At 42.1% G+C, this 16,367-nt stretch overlaps 1 non-coding gene across 1 annotated transcript; it reads left to right on the forward strand.

Annotated features, from left to right (window-relative positions):
- The first annotated feature begins 3,834 nt into the window (after positions 1-3,834).
- On the forward strand, positions 3,835-3,941 carry LOC141593608 (small nucleolar RNA R71). Its single transcript, XR_012521683.1, has one exon. It is a non-coding gene; the product is annotated as a small nucleolar RNA R71 (small nucleolar RNA).
- The last annotated feature ends 12,426 nt before the right edge of the window (positions 3,942-16,367 follow it).

The raw sequence follows: 16,367 nt of genomic DNA on the forward strand, positions 1-16,367 counted from the left end.
CGACCTTTAAGGTATTTTCGGATCACAAGAGTCTCAAGTACATCTTCACTCAAAACGAGTTGAACATGAGACAGAGGAGGTGGATGGAGCTGATTGGCAATTATGACATGCATATTATCTACCATGAAGGGAAAGCCAATGTTGTTGCAGATGCTTTGAGTAGGAAGAGTGTACATTCCCTATGTACAGCTCTATCTTTGATGAGGTTGAGAGATGAGGCGGGGAAGTTTGGGATACATATGATGCAGAGAGGGGATGCTGTGGGACATTTGACAGTACAACCTGATCTTTATGATGATATTAGAGGTAAACAGGCATTAGATCCTAAGATGGTTGAGTGGAGAGCTGGAGTAGAGAAAGGGACAGTGTCTCGTTTTTCTATTCATACAGATGGTAGTTTGAGGTTCGATGGTAGATGGTGTGTCCCTAATGATGAGGAGCTGAAAAAGACAATCATGACAGAGGCACATTGTACACCGTATTCAGTACATCTAGGTGATGACAAGCTATACAAGGATTTGAAGAACACGTTTTGGTGGCCTGGGATGAAGAAAGAAACAGCTGAGTTTGTGGCCCGTTGTTTGACATGCCAGAGAGTTAAAGGGGAACAGCGACGACCACAAGGTAAGATTCAGTCTTTAGAGGTACCTGAGTGGAAGTGGGAATCCATTTCTATGGATTTTATCGTGGGTTTGCCAAAGAGTCAACATGGTAACAACATGATATGGGTAATAGTGGATCGACTGACCAAGTCAGCTCACTTTGTGCCAATGAAAGATACATGGACTAAAGCACAATTAGCTCTGGCTTATTGAAAGAATGTGCTAAAGTTACATGGAGTCCCTAAGGACATAGTGACTGACAGAGATGCGAGACTTATCTCAAGGTTTTGGAAAGAGTTGTAGGAATCTTTGGGAACAACTTTGAAGATGAGTACAACTTTTCATCTTGCGACAGACGGTCAGACTGAGAGAACAATCAAAACTCTTGAGGATATGTTACGAGCTTGTGTGATGGACTTTGGTGGTAGCTGGGAACAGAGGTTGGATTTGATAGAGTTTTCTTACAACAACAACTATCACACTAGTATTGGCATGGCACCGTTTGAGGCTTTATATGGGAGGAGATGTAGGAGTCCGATTTGTTGGGACGACAGCGTTGAGGCAGTAGTTCTAGGACCAGAGATGGTACATGAGATGGTTGAGCAGATAAAGATGATCAGGGAACGGATGAGAGCAGCTCAGGATAGGCAAAAGAGTTATGCAGATCTACATCACCGGGATATAGAGTTTCAGGTTGGGGACAAGGTTCTTCTGAAAGTGTCTCCTATGCGTGGGGTTATGAGATTTGGGAAGAAAGGCAAGCTGAGTTAGAAGTTCATCGGGCCTTATGAGATCTTAGAGCGAGTTGGGGAGGTTGCATATCGTCTGGCTTTACCGGCTACGTTAGAGAGAGTTCATAATGTGTTTCATGTATTGCAGCTGTGGAAGTATGTGAGTGACCCGTCACATGTGTTAGAGGCAGAGAGCTTAGAGTTAGATGAGTCCTTATCATATCTTGAGGTACCTAAGAAGATTCTTGACCGGAAGGTTAGGAAGACTAGGAGTGGTGAGACAGTTTTGCTTAAGTTCCTTTGGTCTAACCACGAGACTGAGGAAGCTACATGGGAGGCAGAGGATGCCATGAGAGAGCGTTACCCTTTTCTTTTTGATCAGGTATGTATGGTTACGGGGACGTAACCTTGTTTCTTTTAGGGGGGTAGGAGATGATCGCAAAGAGTTTTTAAGAGTTTTTATACCCTTTTTATGTTATGTCGGTATAGTTGTTGTCGTTGAGTCGGGTTGAGTTTGGGTTAGTAACATGTTTTATGTTGAGTTTGTTTTGGTTGTTGAGTCGGGAGTGCTGTAGTGTGAGTATTTGTTTTGTTGTGGTTTGAACTTCGGGGACGAAGTTCTTTTTAAGGAGGGAAGACTGTAATACTTTGTATCTATGAGTCTCTGGGTACTCTATCGAGTAGGGCTTACTCTATCGAGTAAGGGTGAGTTGCAGTTTATAATAGTTTCTGACCTGTTGGGTACTCGATCGAGTAACGTGGATACTCGATCGAGTAAGGGGGCACTCGATCGAGTACCTTGGCTACTCGATCGAGTAGCCGGTTTACGGGGGATGATTTCTCGGGTTTTGTTAATAATGCGATTAGAGTATATATTACTTCCGTCATCGTTCTTTAAACACTTTTTAAAACCTAATCACTGTGAGAAGAGAAATCAAACTACGTCATTCGCTTTAATCGCATTGTTGGCAAATCCCGGAGCTTGGAATGTCGTATTTTACCTTTCTTTATACCGTTGTGATCCTTGCGTCGAGGGTAAGACCAATATACCGTTTTTATAGCATTTCATTAAAGTTGGTTAAACCTTAATATTGGGATTTGGGGGTTTTGTTGTTTTGTATGATTGGTAGTGATTGTATGTTTGTATGTTAGGAGGAGGATTCGTAGAGGAAGCGTTTTGATATCAGCTCTGAGATCGTCTGATTGTGTTGTGCTTTCCAGGTAGGGTTTCCCTACTTAGTATTAGTCCCATAATGCATTGTTGGTGTTGTGTAATTGCTGATTATTATCGAATTGGTTTTATGACGGTTGTTGATTGATTGCTGTTGATGGTTGTGATTGCTTGTCTCTGGTTCTCGAGATGCGTTCTCGGCTGAGTGGAGTCACTTGCGGGAGTGGCTTCACGCCCTAGTTTTGTCCTTCGTGGAACCCGCCACGGAAGGGGATGTGCACATTAATGGGACAGGGTTATCGCTCGGTATGATGAGCGGAGATTTGGTGGGTACGGCTGCGGTCTTCCACTGGCAGGGCTGGTCCAGTGGACAGTCAGTGATGGAGATAGAATTGTGTGGGTGATTGTGTGTGACTGTTTGAGCTGTGTTGTTTACTGTAATGTTGATTATATAAATTGTGTGATTAGTACTGACCCCGGTTAATGTTTTAAAAACTGTGGTGATCCATTCGGGGATGGTGAGCAGTTATTGAGCAGGTATGAGTCGAGTTACTGGGATAGCTGGGATGTGCCGCGATCTGATGATAGAAGTCTTCCGCTGTAGCTAGTAGTTTAATAAACATTTCAGTTAGCTGATTAGACAGTTGGTTTGAAACATGTATTCGTACTTTTGGTTTTGGTTTTGAGATTGTAACCTTTCGCTTAAGTATTTCTATTTAATTGTTGTTTCATTATTGTTTATTTAATTATCATTGCCTCGGGTAACCGAGATGGTAGCATCCTTATACCTGGGTGGTCCTGGTAAGGCACTTGGAGTATGGGGGTGTTACAGTATGAGAGATTTGGGTGGAATTTGGTGTTTTCATTGTAATAATTGGAATAAGGGGTACCACTCTTGTATGCTTGAAAAGCATTCACTTGTTCACTTGTTCCCCTACATTCACTTTGGTCATGTTCCAAAGTTCCACAATTCTCACATATCCCACTTGGGATTGATGAAGATGCTACCATGGCATTAACATGATGCTTTGGTGATTTTGAAGCTTCTTCAAGTTTAGCCATAGCCTTTTCAAACTTCAAGTTAATGGTATCAATATGAGTACTAAGTTGAGCACCCAATTGAGTAATAGAGTCCACTTCATGCTTTCCTCCTCTAGTAGCCTTGCGAGGTCTACTATATTGTGAATTATGGACCGCCATTTCCTCAATCTTGTTCCAAGTTTGATTATCGTCAACTTCGGTGAACATACCATTTGATCCCATGTTGAGAATGTTTCTTCAGTCTTCATAAAGACCATTCCAAAATTGTTGTACCAAGAACCACTCGCTAAGTCCATGATGAGGACATGAGCGACAAATCCCTTTGAACCGCTCTCAAGCTTCATACAAAGATTCTTCATCCCTTTGCTTAAAACCCGTAATTTGAGCTCTTAGCATGTTAGTGTTTCCGGAGGGTAGAATTTTTTGTAGAAAGCTAGAGCTAACTTCTTCTAAGATTGAATTCCAAGAGTAGCCTTATCAAGGCCTTTCAACCATTGTTTTGCGGTGCCGATTAGAGAAAAAGGAAATAAGACCCATCGAATTTGGTCTTGAGTCACACTGGTTTGTGAAATCGCATCACAATAGTCACAAAAAGTTTCCATGTGTGAGTGAGGGTCTTCACTAGGCATTCCTCCAAATTGGCTTCTTTCGACTAATTGGATAAATGCGGATTTAGCAATGAAATTTCCGGTTAAGTGTTGTGGTTTGGGAGTACCATTGGGTAGGTTCTCCACGGTTGGTACGGAATGTGATGATAATTTAGGCATTGTGGGTTGGTTTTTTGTTGGGTTCTCCTTACCTTCTCTTGCAAAAGGATTGATGAACTCAATAATATTTGGGTGAATGTTTACAACCTCACCAATACCTCTCAAAGAACCTCTAGCAAGTCTTCTATTGTTTGTTAAAGTCCTTTCAATTTCGTGATCAATGGGTAACAAGTTACCTTGTGATCTTCTAGACATGTAAAATATCAAACAACTCGAAGACAATTAGAACAAACCTTGAGGAGTTTTACTTCCCCAAGGCAAAGAAAGACACAACTAATAACAATCTAAGAAAATCAAATCAAGTTAACACCATCCCCGGCAACGACGCCATTTTTTGGTCGGACTCACTTGGAGCTTAATTTTCGGTTACTTGTCGTTAGGATCACCTAGACCAAAACAATATTTATAACTTCACAAACAACTCTAATATTAGTAAAGAGGCAAGTAAAGGTCGGATCCCAAGGGACGGGTATTGATGTAGGATTTTCGATTGCAAGTAGCGGTGTCTAGGGGTGTCACGATTTGGGTTGAGATAAGAAGATCACTAAACTAAATAGCAATAAAAGTAAGCAAGCAAGATGATTTAAATGAGATGTAAACAATTGATAAATCATAGGGGATTCATGGGAATTGATCATACAAACATATTCTCAAATTATAAGCAAGCAATTATTGTTGTGATGGATTGAGTTGGTTTATATCTTACAATCATAGGAAGGTTTGGGTCCCGGAGCTGAATCGATTAGATTGTACAACACCTACAAGTCGACTTAATCTTCCCTACTCAACTATATGCATGGTCTAATGAGACTCGAGTTGGTTTATGTCTTACAAGTCTCATTGAAAAGGTAAGTGATGGGTAAAAAATGCAAGGATTCATAGGCTCGCATTTCATCAAACATAACATGTGCATAAGTTGAGATCACAACAAGCAAGCAAATAAACTATGAAAACATATTAAATTAAGCATGAATCATCCCCCATGTTGGTTTCCCCTAATTACCCATTAACCCTAGTTAAGGAAACTACTCACTTATTATCAAGTTTAACATGTTAACAAGGTTGTCAATCACATTAACAAAGCAAAACATGATAAACAAGTAAGAAAGATTAACAATAATTAAAAAGGGATTAAGAGAATTATACCTACTAATGATTCCAAAATAAAGCAAAGAATAATAGAAGTACTTGATGAATGATTGGAAGGTTGTTGTTTTGTGTGGATTTTGCGCAAGGCGAAATCAGGTCAGGGTAGATTTAAGTAGGGTTAACTAGCTCTAATCGGTCTGTTGGTCAGGTCGTCAGGGGAAAAATGTACGCTATGAATATAACGAAAATAACAATAATAAGACAAAGAATTTTGTACGTGAAAAACCCTTAAATGGGAAAAAACCACGGGCACCAAGCCAAGAGATGATTTCACTATGTAATTTAGGAGAATAATTACTGCATTTACTGCAAGATCTTTCCATTCAATGCTGCGTATGTAATCCTTTTATAATACGCGTTTATGGTCTAATATCGTCCTGATATTTTGACCGTTGTCCTCTCCATGGCCTGTCGCCTGTCTTCATGTGTCCTGATAGCCTGACATCCTGACAGCCTGGCAGTCAGGTTTAGATGAGATACTGATCAGGGAGGTCTGCGGATTTCTAGGCCTAACAATTGCCCCTTATCTCCTTATTTTCAGTGTGTCAGGACGAAAATGAGGAGATAACCTTGATCTTGGAAAAATTACCCAACGGTTAAGTTATGCCTAGTCAGTTTCCTGTAACGACTATTTTACTGCAGTTTATGATGCGTGTAAGATTTACTGCAACTTCCTTAATGATTATCCATTTCATTTGCAGTTGAAACCCTAATCTTCTTCACTATAAATACCCGCGTGCTTCATTAAGTTGAACTCCACCAAAATACATCTTCTCATTTCTCTCTTAATAATCTTTCTCTCTAGTTCCCTTAATTCCCACTTTCTTCAATCTTTGATATAGTCTTCATAATCTTTCAATAATGGCTGCAAAAAAGAAGTCTACCAGGGCAGCGACTCCTGTAACCCCTCCTTCTCAGAATCCTGAGGAAATTTCTTCTAAAAATTTGCCTACTTCTTCTGCTGCTCAACCTTCCAAAATCTGCAAGCCGAGTGATTCTCCATTGGAGATGATCTCAATTTCTCATGGTGACTTCCAATTCAGGCCTACGAAGGCTTTGAAGGATGATCAGTCTCTTGCAAATCGTTTGAAGCCTGAGTTTGAGAAGGTATTGAAGGATAAGGGGATCATCCCTGCTGATGATGAAGTCTGGATCCCTGAGAATTATCCTATCAGGGTCGACTGGGCTTGTCCTGGTTGGTTCTGCATTCATGACTGGGCTTTCAGGGCAGGTTGTAAGCTTCCTTTTTCTCCTCTTATGGTTGAGGTTATTAAGGAGATTGGCTTTCCATCTTATCAGCTCATGCCTATGGTGTGAAAGGTTATGTGTTCCATTGATTATCTCTGTAAAAAGCACAATATCTCGTTTTCCCTCGATGATCTGAAGGGTTTTTACGCTGTTAAAACCAATAGTCCTGGCCGTATAAGTTTTAAGGTCAGGGCTTCTACTACTCCTCTTTTGAGCAATCTGGACAGCGGCCATGATAAGGGTGGGTCTTTGGTACATGTTTGTCAGGACCAGTGTGGGTCCCGACCGGCGTATTTAAATTACGAAGCTTGTGTTGCTGGTGAGTTTCTTTCTTTCGTTCTGCATGTTTTACTTGTTAGTAAAAAATGAAATAAAATTCATATTGAATTATACCTTTTATGCGCGCAGTTGATGACTAGGTTACTGAAACTGAGTATCCTACTGCCAATATTTCTGCTTTCCTCGCTATTCCTCCGTTGGGGAGGTCTTGGCCTCTCTGTTGTGGGGTTGGCCATCTTCCTCGTTGCTTGAAGGCTGATGGTGCTGCCAGGGTGGCTAAACCTTCTGGGGCTGTTAGTGCCACTACCTCAGGCAGTAAGTCTATCTTAATTTATCTCTTCTTTTTGCTTTGGCTTCCTGATAATGTTTGGTTTGTATTGCTACTATAGTGTTTCGTGTTGTAGATACCAGGTCATCTACTCGTCTTGCCAGGTTCGGTATGGCTGACCTTTCAGGCAGGCTGGCTAAGATCAAGGAGGAAGGTTCCCAAGGAAGCAGAGATGCTGAACCTGTTATAGATTTGACTGAACAGTCTGATGTTCCCAAGGTCACTGTTGTACCTGCTGCCCCTGCTGAAACAAGTTCAGCAGCCCAAAAAAGGAAAATTGAAGATATTGACATTTCTGCCCCGGTCAGGGAAGTGAAAGCCAGGGTGGATAATATGGAGGCTGCAAGGGTGAAGATCAGGGATTACACTGCTTCTAGATTAGATGTCATGCTCACCCTTGACCCTATTGAGACTGCTACTCAGGCGGTTGCTTCAGTGGATCATTCAGTCAGCCTCTTGGCAGGTGCCTTGCCTGCTGTAAGGGAGGTAGGCTGGAACAATTTTTATGTGTGTTTTATTTGGGTAGTTTTTATTATTGGGGTATATTATTCATACTTTTTTTCCTGTTTTCGGTCAGGGTGCTGCGACCTGTCTCCATAACGCCTATAAGGCTACTTCTTTGGTAGCCAGGATTGATCTGATGAGATCAGATTATGATAGCCTGAAGTCTGAGCTGGATTTTGCACGAGCTGACCTGGCTGCTAAAGCTGCTGACTTGGTGAGGGTGCAGGCTGAGAGAGATGCTGCTAAGGCTGAGGCAGTTTCAAGTAAGCGGCTTTAGTAGGAAGCTTTGGACAGGAATGAGGAGCTCACCCATGAGAGGGACGACATGGAGTTCAAGTTAAATGATGCTTCCCTCTATTTCTATATTAAGGGGAGGGTTGCTGCTATGTCAGAGCCTGTCGAGGCCAGGGCGAAATGGAACCCTGAAGATGAGATGGCTTTTGCTGCTTCAAAGTATCCTGACCTGCATAATATGGGAAATGAACAGGAGGTGGACTCTCCAGGGGAGCAGGATGTTGATGCTGGTCCGGCCAAGGGTGGAAGTAGTGGTACTGTTTCTAAGGGGAAGCAGTAATTTGACTTTTTAGTTGGTATTTGGCCTATCCAGGGGGGAAGTCCCTAGACGAACAATTTTTCTTTTTCCTGTCCTTGTCTTGGTCATGGAGACTATCCCTGGCCTTTATGAATATTTTGGTGGCTTTGCCCCAGGGGGTAAAGGCTTTATTAATATAGGCATGGTGGCCTTTTTGGCTGATTTTGCTTTTGACTTTGCTTGAATTTATGAGTTTCATCCTATTGGGCCTGTCAAACATTTTCTTTGAATAACCTGCACATCATTTTTGTTCTATCTTGTTATTCATGAGTAATTCAACCAAGTATAGTTTTTTGCTATAATGGTTGAAGGGGTGGGAAAATCGGCTTGTCAGAAGGGCGTATGTCCCCTGCCTAGCTGGAGGGCTTGGTATTCGGCCTGTCAGGAGGGCATTTAGACTAAGTGTTTGGGAGAGAACACCCTTGCACCTGTCTTGTTGCGTCAATGGTTAGGTTGTAATCTGTGGCAAGATAAACCTAGTCGGGTCAGGCAATTATTTCATGCCTGATGGGTCCTGACATTTACTGTATCTGGTGGTGGTTACCAACTCGTCAGGCACAGTTAAGTGAAAAATTTTTGTTTCAGAAATATATAGTAGAGTAGCCCTCAATCCTGAATATTTATGCATATAATCTTTTATCATGTATAATTGTTCAGGGTTCAAGAAGTAAAATAAATGGGTTAGTTGAATATATAGATATGAGTTGCATACAAAGCATGTAAAACACGTAGTTTCTCAGGTAGCATGTCAGGTTGAGTAGTGATTGAATTTATACCTGATTTGTGGCCTGATCTGATCTTTACATATGGAATAATTTTAAATGGGTTGCATTCCAGGATCTTGGGATAATTTTTCCTTCTAGTGTTTGGAGCCTGTATGCTCCTTGTCCAACAATTGAGTCAATCAGGTAGGGGCCTTCCCATGTGGGGGCCAGCATGCCTGCTAATATCTCTTTTTTATTCGGAAAAACTTTGCGTAAGACGAGGTCTCCTTCCCTGAAAACTCTGATTTTGACATTTTTGTTGTAAGTCCTGGCAACTGCTTGTTGGTATGATGCCATCCTGATCTTGGCAGCGTCTCTTAATTCTTCTGTTAAAAGTTAGAACCAGGTTATCTTGCATTAGGTCTTTGTTTGCTTCAACATTGTTCATGCTGTACCTTGATGTTGGCACCGCATTTCTGCGCAGAATGACGGCTTCACGGCCCGTACACCAAAGAATACGGTGTTTGGCCGTTGATGTCTTTGGAGTCGTCCTGTCTGCCCATAGTACTAATGGCGGTTCTTCAGCCCATCTGCCTCGTCTTTTTTTAGCTTCTTTTTTAGGCAGCTTATAACAACCTTATTGCTTGATTCAGCCTGGCCATTGGCTTTTGGATATCCAGGGGTTGATGTTACCAGACTGATATTCCATTCTTGGCAAAATGTTTGGGTCCTTTTCCCCACAAATGGAGTTCCATTATCACATACTATTTCCGATGGGACTCCATATCTGCAAATGATGTTTGTCCTGATGAAGGATATTACTTATTTTTCAGTTACTTGCCTGAAAGAGTCAGTCTCAATCTATTTGGAGAAGTAATAAGTCATAGCCAACATGAATACTTTTTATCCTGGAGCTACGGGCAGTTTTCCCACAATATCCATGCCCCACTTTATGAACGGACAGGGTGCGGAAATTAAATGGAGTTCAGATGGCTGATGTATGATTGGTGCATGAATTTGGCAGGCTTCGCATTTTGAAGAGTATTCCAGGCAGTCAGCCCTCAGTGTAGGCCAGTAGTAGCCTGTCCTGAGAATTTTACTTGCCAGGCTCTTTCCGCCTTTGTGGTTGCCACAGTGTCCATCGTGTATTTCTTGAAGTACTAGTTTGGCTTCGTCAGGCTCCAAGCATCTCAGGTAGGGTCCAGTCTACGATCTCTTGAACAAAGTGTTATTAATGATAGCATAAGTTGAAGCTCTAATTTTAAAGGCCCTTGCTTCATGTCTGCCCTGAGGCAGTATTCCTCAGAGAAACCAATCATAATAGGGTTTAGTCCAAGAGTTATTGTCCTGATTGACAGGATTGACTTGTTCAGGTTTGCTGATGGCTGGCTCTAATAAATGCACAACTGGTATTTTGTCGAAAACAGTGGGGGTAAAGTTCGAACCTAGGTGGCAGAGCATCAGCCTGGGTGTTCAGGTCTCTTGATATTTGATCTATGTCAAATAAAGCAAATTTAGCGGTAAGGTTTTTTGCATATTCTAAATACGAAATCTTTTTTGCATCCTTAGCCGTATAAATTCCCTTTATTTGATTAGCAATTAGGAGTGAATCAGTTTTTACCTTTAGGTTTTGAACACCGAGGTCTAGACATACCTTTAAGCCTGCTATCAGGGCTTCATATTCTGCTTCATTGTTCGTAGCTTTGAACTCACAGCTTACAGCATGTGCTATCATATCTCCCTGTGGTGATTTGAGTACTAGTCCTAACCATGTCCCCCTGGCGTTGCATGCCCCATCTATAAATAGGGTCCATTCTTGGTCTGGGGTTTTATTTTCTAGTTGGTTGACCTCTTTTATCGGGTCTGGTTCCAGGTTAGGGCTAAAGTCAGCCACAAAGTCTGCTAGGGCCTGCGATTTAATCGCTGCCCTGGGTTCAAAGGAGATGTCGTATGTGCTAATCTGTACTGACCATTTGGCCATCCTGCCTGATAGTTCAGGCTTACGTAGGACAGACTTTATGGGTAAATTGGTCCTGACTATAATGGGGTGACTTTCAAAATAAGGTCGCAGTTTAGTACATGACATAATTAAAGCTAAGACATATTTTTCAAGCAATCCATACCTCAACTCAAGATCTAGCGAGGCTTTTACTTACATAGTAGATCGGATGTTGTCGACCATCCTGTTCTTTCACTAGGATCACTTGATCGCCATTGTTTTGTGTCGGTATGCATGTATATCCGACAAAGGTCCCTCTTCTCTCGGCTTAGCCAGTAAGGGTGGAGATGATAAGTAGGATTTTAGATCCTGAAAAGCTGTCTCATGTTCATCCGTCCATTGGAACTGCTTATTTTTTCTGAGGAGGTTGTAGAATGTTTTGCACCTCTCGGAGGATCTTGATGTGAAACGGTTTAGGGCAGCTACCCGACCTGTCAATTTCTGGATATCCTTGATAGACTTGGGTGACTGCAACTCCAGGATAGCCTTTATCTGTTCAGGGCTGGCTTCTATGCCCCTTTTTGTGACCATATATCCAAGGAATTTGCCTGCAGAGACTCCAAAGTGGCATTTTGCAGGGTTTAGCTTCATGTTGTATTTTTCCAATATCTCGAACGCTATTTCTAGATGTTTCACATGATCTTCTGCATTTTTGGAATTCACCACCATGTCGTCTATGTACACTTCCATGATGTCACCTATTTGGTCTTTAAACATCATGTTGACCGGTATTTGCCGGTACGTTGTTGCCCTCGCATTCTTGGCCGAAAGGCATGGCGTGTAACAAAGATATGCCTCGATGCCTGTAATGAATGTAGTACTCTCCTGGTCAGCAGGGTGCATCTTTATTTGATTGAATCCACTAGAAGCATCCATGAATGTCAGCATCTCATGGCCTGTTGTGGCGTCTACCATGGCATCAATATATGGCAAGGGAAATGGATCTTTGGGACATGCTTTGTTCAGGTCAGTGTAGTCTACACAGACTCTCCACTTTCCATTCTTTTTCTGCACAACAACTACGTTAGCCAGCCACTCAGGGTACATTACTTCCCTGATCATTCCCATATCCAAGAGTTTTTCTACTTCCTCGTTAATAATGGTATTTCTTTCAGCTGCAAATTTCTGCCTTTTCTGTTGTACAAGCTTAAAAGATGGGTCAACATTGAGTTTATGTGTAATTATATCAGCGCTAATTCCAATCATATCAAAATGTGACCAAGCAAACCAAGATGATTTATTTTTAAGGAACTTTACCAGTTCAGGCCTGACACTATCTGGTGCGTCGATCCTACTAAAACATACTGTCGGGGTACTCGGTGGTCTAGGATTACCCGATCTGTTTCCATTCTGGGAGGTGCTACATAAGTGCTCCTAACAGGGTAATCGTAATTGCTATGCAAGAGGACTTACCTTGGAAGGCTTCAAGGTCTTTGTGTAGCATTCCTGGGCTATCTTGTGATCCCCTTTGATTGTGGTTATGCCCCAGTCTGTTGGTATCTTGATACACTGGTGATAGGTTAACGGTACGGCCTTGACATTATGAATCCAGGGCCTGCCCAAGATTGCGTTGTAGGATGACAGGCAGTCAAGGACTCCAAATTTCTCATAAGATGAGACTCCTTCCACGTAGGTTGGGAGGTGGATTTCTCCTAGGGTGCTCCTAGTTTCGCCGCTGAATCCTACTAGGACACTGGATTTTTTGGTGATTTGGTCCTCGTTGATCTTCATGGCTTTTAGTATGTTAAGAATGATCAGGTTCACTGAGCTGCCTTCGTCTACCCGGATCCTTCTTACTGTGGCGGTTTCAATCTGCATAGAAATTACCAGGCCATCATGATGGACATCAGGGATGCCCACCAAGTCACAATCATTGAAAGTGATTGTTGGGATATGATCCGGCTTGCAGGGTGATACAGTCCTTGGCATCCTAGCTATCTTTTTTGCTGCTGAACTTGTCAGGCCGCAAATCTCTCATCCGCCAGATATGAATTTTACTTCATAAATTGGTGGTGGTGGAGGGAGACTACGATCCTGCTTATGCTCCTGATTCTCTTTACCCTGGTTTGCGTTCCTGCCTTTTTTATTGATCAGGTCTTTCAAGTATCCAGATTTTAGCAGGTAGGCCACTTCCTTCCTCAGGGTGAAACAATCATCCGTGGTGTGTCTAATATCCATGTGAAATTCGCACCATTTAGAATTGTTTCTCCTAGGGTTGGGATTTTTTGACTTCCTGGGCCATCTGACAGCTGATCCCATGTTGTCAAGTCTCTGGATTAATCCTGCAATATCAACACTGAAGTTATGTTCGGAAATAGGTGGATAAACTTTAACCTTACCTTGATACTCATGGGCCAGGTTAACTTCTGACTGATCTGGCCTGGAATATAGAGTAGGCATATAGTTGTTTCCTTTGTTGCTCTTCTTACTACTCCTTTCATGATCCTTTGGTCTACTGGGTGATCCAAGTTTATAGCTTTTATCTTCCTCTAGCCTGATGAAGGCAAGAGTCTTGGCCTGAACGTCCTCGAAGGTGTGGCAAGGATACTTAGTGAGCTCGCTGTATAAGTCACTATATGGCAGTAACCCCTGCCTGAATGCCTCCACTTCTGTTCCAACGTCACACCTGGGTATGGATACTTTTTCCTTGTTGAATCTTGCGAGGAATGTCCTAATATTTTCATCAGGCTTTTGTGTAACTCGGTAAAGGTCACTGGATCGTTTCTCCAACTCCCTGCTACTTGCGAACTGCTGGTTGAAACTGTTGATCAGGTTGGCAAAGGAATGGATGCTCCTAGTTGGCAGGTTGATGTACCATTGTAGGGCAGAGCCAGTCAGGGTTGTTCCAAATCCCTTGCACATGCAGACTTGTCTGAATTCGCTGGGAATAGATGCAGCCATCATTTTTTGTTTATAAAGAGCCACGTGATTTTGTGGATCCGTGGTTCCATCATAGACCCTCATGGATAGAACTACGAACTTCTTCGATAGGTCTACTTTTGCTATTTCGTCTATGAAAGGCGAATCAACATAGCTGTCAGGGGCAGCTTCTTCCATGCTGGCAGGTACTCCAGGTATCTTATCGAATTTTTCATTGAGTTTCTTGATCTCCTGAACCACCGCCATCATGATGGCTGTTGCAGATTCATCAGGTTTCTCCTTGTCATTCTTTGGTTCACCATCACCATCAACATCAATAGATTTAAAAACACTTGGGCTCCCAAAACTGGAAAAACCGATATTTTTGATGATTGATGCAAATGGGGTTCCTTGTTGGAATCTAGAGCCTGCCCCTTGCATTTTTTCTAATTTTTGTTTCAGGGCTGACTCGGATTCTCTTAATTGCAGGATTTCTGCTTCAGTTTGGGCTACTTTTTCTTTCAGGCTTTCCAACTCAGCGATTTGCTGGAGAGCTGCATTCAATTGTTCTTCAACGGTAGGTTAGGCCATTTTTGTAGGATTTTTGATTTTTTGTAAGATAAGAAAAAAGGATTTAAAGAGCTAGATGCCCCACGGTGGGCGCCAATTATTTTGTGTGGATTTTGCGCAAGGTGAAATCATGTCAGGGTAGATTTAAGTAGGGTTAAATAGCTCTAATCGGTCTGTTGGTCAGGTCGTCAGGGGCAAAATGTACGCTATGAATATAACCAAAATAACAATAATAAGACAAAGAATTTTGTACGTGGAAAACCCTTAAATGGGAAAAAACCACGGGCACCAAGCCAGGAGAGGATTTCACTATGTAATTTAGGAGAATAATTGTATGACAACGACAATGCTTATATTTCTCTAAGTATCGTGTATGTAGATGTATGCTTCTTCTTGTGTGTATGATCTGTTGCAAATGTCTTTAAGGTATTTCTTATATAAGTTTCACTTGAACGACTGCCTGATGCTGGATTTAATGCGGATTATTCTCCATAATTGTCCATAATAATTGTCAATATTTCTCCCTTAATTACTGCATTTACTGCAAGATCTTTCCCTTTAATGCTGCGTATGTAATCCTTTTATAATACGCGTTTATGGTCTAATATCGTCCTGATATTTTGACCGTTGTCCTCTCCATGGCCTGTTGCCTTTCTTCATGTGTCCTGATAGCCTGACATCCTGACAGCCTGGCAGTCAGGTTTAGATGAGATACTGATCAGGGAGGTCTGCGGATTTCCAGGCCTAACAATTGCCCCTTATCTCTTTATTTTCAGTGTGTCAGGACGAAAATGAGGAGATAACCTTGATCTTGGAAAAATTACCCAACGGGTAGTGTTTGAATGTAGAAGAAATTAAAATGAATGAGGGAAGGGGGTCAAAAAGACCCGTTATATTTGAAATAGCAGCAGGGGACGAGCGGACCAAGGGCTGGGACGCTCGGATTCTTCGTGTTTTGCATCAGGAAAGGACGCCACAGGACGAGCGTCTTTCAGCAAAGACGAGCGGATTCTTCAATTTGGGACGAGCATTTTCCTGGACGGACGCTCGTATTCTGTTACAGGGTGATTCTTTAAAATTCAACAGCAGAAAGACGAGCGTCTTGTATCAGACAAGCGGATTCTCAATTGAGACGCTCGGATTCTGTGACAGACCATTTTTTTGAATTCTACAGCTCTGCTAGACGGGCGTCTGGTGACATTGGACGCTCGGATTCCTCAGGACAAGCGGATTCTCTTTTTGGTCGCTCGGATTCCTCCTTGTCCACACGGATTTAGGTCTATCCGTGGGTACTGCATAACCCGTAACATTTTTTCATTCTTCAATTCTCGTGTTCTTCATTGTGGGGGCACTACAAAGGCATGAATAGCCTAGGCAATTGCTATCCCCACACTAAGTCAAAGCACTGCACATTAATGAAATCATAAGTCCCTCCCTCACTTCTCTCAAAATGATGAATATCTTGATCAAGGCACAAAAATATAAATCCAAAAATGACAAAAATGCAATGTAAAAATTGAAATGCAAGTTAGGGAGTTAGAATATTTACAAATGGTGGTTTAGGGAGGACTCCACCAAACTCTCATCAAATGTGAGATGTCAACGGGCCATGTTCAAGGTGTTGTTGATGTTACTCAACACCTTGAAGAAGTAGTCGAAAGCTTGTTCATTGTCATGATAGATGTCCTCAATAGATCTTTGCACTTGTTGTTCTCCGTGATGGTCTTGGTTCATAGCATTACCAATGTAGGGATTGAATATCCCTTCGAACTCATCATCCCAAAGACCGCAAACTTCGTCTACTTGATCATGAAAAATTTCTT

The sequence above is a fragment of the Silene latifolia genome, chromosome 7 (assembly GCF_048544455.1).
Source record: "Silene latifolia isolate original U9 population chromosome 7, ASM4854445v1, whole genome shotgun sequence".
Taxonomy (NCBI): domain Eukaryota; kingdom Viridiplantae; phylum Streptophyta; class Magnoliopsida; order Caryophyllales; family Caryophyllaceae; genus Silene; species Silene latifolia.